The following is a 4,688-nucleotide window of genomic DNA, read 5'->3' as shown; positions in this document are numbered from 1 at the left end:
AGCTACAATTGTCTACCCAGTAGACAATGTGCTTGATGTCCCGCTCCTTCTCCAATGCTGCTGCATAGGCTGATGTTATTTCTGCAGCACTCCGCCCTGCAATCCCCTCGTGCCAGACAACAGAGATGGTATTCTTTTTGTTGGTCGTTTTCCCAACTGACGCAAAGGTTTCATGATAAGCCACAATCCGTCTTGTGAAGACAGCTGACTTGACACCAGGCATTCGTGGGAGCATGATCACCTTCTGCAGATCTATACTTCTGGTCGATGTATCTTCAGGCCAGTCCCGTTCTGCATCTGACTGGTAGTGTAGCCTGCTCTCTGTTGCGGAATCTTTATGTATTTGCCACTTCTCACACTGCGGGCAGTTTGCTGCAGCCTCCCCCTGGTGGTCAGCCTTCACATGCTGTTCCTGCAGCAGACAGCTCTCACACTGCTCTTCTCCAAGCTTAGTAAAGCTAATGTTCAAAGACTTCACAGCCTTTCGATATGACTCGTAGGAGCACTTGTTGTCCTTTTCTATGTAGTCAGCATACATGAGTTTCATGCTAATGTCACTGGGGAGGTAGCGGCGCCATGGGGCATGCTCCCTGCGGTAGTGGCTGACAGTCGGGTGGAAGGACTCAATGTGCTCATGCAATGGCTTCTGGTCCAGCTTGTTGGCTGGTGCATGTCTCCCTCTCTGATCTTTCGGTGGAGCAAGAGGAGTTGAGATGTCTTTGCCCATCACTGAAAGGACCAGGCTGTCGTTGGTTGGGTGGTACCCTAAAGTTGAAAGAAAGAACATTTTGCACACCTGCTGTGGGACCTGGTCTTCATCTTTCAGCCTGTTGATGAAAGACCTGCCCCGCCGACTTGGTTTTCCATCACCACAGACTTTAGCGGTCGGTACCTGGCATACACTGTGAAACACAAGACAGAAGGAACGTTTCTCAGGGTATGGCATATCCCAGTACTTGCCCCAGATTTCTCTTCGTCTGTCCTCTGAACATTTCTCAGAGCATTTTCTTCTGCATTTGGGGCCACATGGTTGTCTTATTGGTGGTTTATGAGTGGGCTCTTGGGGAGGAGCAAGAGTGGGCTGTTGTACTGTGGCTTCAGCAATGGCAGGCTCTGATGCAGTCAGTGGAGCAAGGGTGAGGTATTCTGGGGCTGGAGCAATGGTGGGCTCTGGTGCTGTGGCTTGAGCAAGGGTAGGTTCTAGTGCAGTTAGTAGAAGGGTGGGCTCTAGTGCAGTCAGTAGAAGGGTGGGCTCTAGTGCAGTCAGTGGAAGGGTGGGCTCTAGTGCAGTCAGTGGAGGGGTGGGCTCTAGTGCAGTCAGTGGAGGGGTGGGCTCTAGTGCAGTCAGTGGAGGGGTGGGCTCTAGTGCAATCAGTGGAAGGGTGGGCTCTTCAGGGGCTGGAGCAAAGATGGAGTCAGGTGCGCTGGTGATAAGCAGATAATCTGCTCTGTAAAACAGCTCATCATCAGTACTGATGTCATTGTAATTGTCCAGAATTGTCCACTCCTTCTCTTCTAGTTCTTGAGCAGGGGCCTGCATTTTGGCTGCATTTGGCTGAATTTTGCAAGGAACATCCACACAAGAAACTGAAATAAATAAAGTAATAATTGGAGACATGCATGGAAAATGTATATTGTAATAGGCCTTTGTAAACATACACCCATCTGTGACTGTCACCCATCAGTTTTTTTTCGAAATACATATAGTATACATACATATAGTATATTGAATAATGCAGTGTGGGCTAATTGATAGAAATTCACATTAATTAACCTGCACCTCATTCTTAATCTTACTGTTTTATGACTTTCCATTTATATCAGAGTTCCCGTTAGCCGGTAATTACCGGACTATGACCGGTAAAATATGCTGAAGACCGTCGAATCTAAATCTCTCCGGTCAAAATAATTTCCTCTTAGCGCAATACCGCATCAGTTGGGCCACTTAGCCTATGTGACAGACAAGAACAGTGTGTGACAGACAAGAATAGTCAATTCTAATGTCTATCACTTAATGTGGAGAAAGAGATGTCCTGTATGGGTTGATTGTGCGTTGATCTGTTGGTAATACCTCGGGGTTCGGGTGGGGATGTAAACAAATGCATAATGCTGCGCTATACTTTGTGGCCAGCTCACCCAGTTGCATAGCCACGCTTATTGTTTAGGTGTCTTTTAATAAGCAGGTAGTCATATCATTAGCTAGAACTAGCTGGATCTGATCGATATGGACATAAACGCGAGTGAAGTCTAATCTGACGTGAGAGAGAGATCAGCTGCTGCTGACGAGTCGACACGCAGCTCTTCATGATCACCTGCAGCGGTGAGCGAAGCAACACACACACTTCAGGTTAGAATATCATACGTAGCCTAGCGATTTTAATTACCTCTCAAACTAGGCTACCTAAACTAGTTATAGATATGTTTTAGTTTTACTCTCGGATCACTCATTACTGGATCCGCGAGCTGCATGATACTGGCGGGCTGTCAGCAGAGGGATAGGCCTACTGTTACGCCTAAGCTAGCTAACGGCGTTAGTAACGCTAGGCCCTCTATCTAGCTATCTATCTGTCTATTTATCTATCTATCGATCAATCTATCTTTCTTGTATTCTAATCTTTTTCTTACCTTGATCTTGGTGTCTGCGTTTCAAAGCCATCTCCACCAACATTTTACCTCGAGAGCAATGAGCCATTCTTAAAAGATAATTTAAAACAACCACTGCAACAATATTTGCTTTACATTGTATTCAAAATACTGTGTGTGTCAAATGCTTTGATGACAGAAGGCATAACACCGTAACTCCAGCGCGGTAAAACAGTAACTTCAATTTGAAGTGCATCAAAACAAAGGCAGAGTACTGTAACTCAATTTGAGCGTTCTGGAGTGCAGCGAAACAAAGACAAAGAACGGTAACTGATGTTACGGGATTCTGCCTTGGCTTCTCTATGCTTTTTGGAAGTTACGGCAAAGAGCACACACTGGTTTCTCCCAAAAAATGTAAGGTCTTTTGCCTTTGTAGGGCAGTATAGAGCACCAGTGTTTCCCACATATCTGAAATATACTTTGGGGGGGGGGGGGGGGGGGTTGAGGGTGACGTGCAACAACATTAACATTAACCTTTCTGTTGGTCGCTTGTTCGTTGATGATGTTGGAAATTGTTGATGATATTGGTGATGTTGTTAATGATGTCAGGAATTATGTCTGGCATGTTGTTGTATTATTGTTTTAAGTGTCGGACCCCAGGAAGAGTAGCTTTTGTCAAGAGCAAAAGCTAATGGGGATCCTTAATACACATAAACCATGTGCACGGTTGTGGCATGACCACCAAAACAGAAAGATATGGACACAAGATGTGGACCTAACCTCCTAGGGGCATGCTCCCCCGGGAATATATATTTTTAAATGTTGAAGTTAAAAGCATCAATCTGGTGTGAGAGCAACATTAGAACTGTAAGCAGATTTTCTTTTTCTTTATGGATATTTTACCAATCACTCCCCTTTCAAACTGTATTCTTGTTTATTTAACAACTTTTTTTTACTGTCATATAGTATTTTATACCAGTTTTTCCTTTATTCTCTTGTTTTTTTATAACTATAATGATCATATAAAGATGTGCCTTTACCTCACTGGTTGTAGAAAAAGCTTCTTATATTCGTTAGCATATAGCTAGCTAACCAGATGCTAATAACAACAAAGTTATTGACTGTATGATCAGTATGACAGATGAACAGATCGCCACTGGGCTTACAACTAAAGACACAGCCACGCAAAAGCTGCGGCATGTGTACGGCTCCTTATTGGTACTGCAATTTTTGGAAGTGCTGGAGCGGTGTTCTGGTGCTCTCCGGCAGAACTGCACCCATGTCAGACGAGACATATACCACGTGATGACACGTTAGGCTTGTGTTGTGTTCAAGGACCCTGACCTCGGCCAGGAAAAACAGGCACTCTTGTTTAATTATTTTGCGGTCTAGATTTCTTTAATTTTTTGCGTGTGTTTATGTGTTTATACATCGAGGGCCGCATCAAATGGCCTCACGGGCCGTATACGGCCCGGGGGCCGGAGATTCCCCACCCCTGCATTAGACCAATCACTACCCTCTCAAATGGAAATATGTGTTTACATAAATGGTGACCACACCGTTTGAGACCCACTGAGAACTTAGACTAAGTTAACTATCTAAACACTCAGAGAGTCCTTTACCTCACCTGAGCTGAGGTTATCCCGAGCTTGAATGACACACAGAGACCAATCAAGGGCTTTGATTTATGATCTGTATGACAGTGGCCATGTCGGCAGGCCACATCATGTGGACAGCCAGTAGGAGATCAGAAGGAGGCGAGATCAGAGCGAGGGATCATTGTCCACAAGTTAATCGATCGCAGATGGCGTCGTGGTCACGGACAAATACAAAAAAGAATAAAAAAAACCTAAATGGGTCGCGAAATATACTTGGGCGGCCGTTAATATACCTGGGCGGCCCGCCCAAGTATAGTATATGTGTGGGAAACCCTGAGCACGCACAAAAGCGCGAGCACCAGGGGCGCTACAGTGGAATGTTCTACTGCAACACTCCCCACACGCAAACACACAGTACACCCGCGACTGTTACAATGAAGGCTCGATAATCAGCTCACGGCATATAGGCAGGGGCAGTGGCGTTTCTATATGTACAAAAGTAGTGGG

The sequence above is a fragment of the Gymnodraco acuticeps genome, unplaced genomic scaffold, assembly GCF_902827175.1.
Source record: "Gymnodraco acuticeps unplaced genomic scaffold, fGymAcu1.1, whole genome shotgun sequence".
NCBI lineage: Eukaryota > Metazoa > Chordata > Actinopteri > Perciformes > Bathydraconidae > Gymnodraco > Gymnodraco acuticeps.
The sequence above is the reverse complement of the archived record's forward strand: the minus strand, read 5'-3'. Positions refer to the sequence as shown.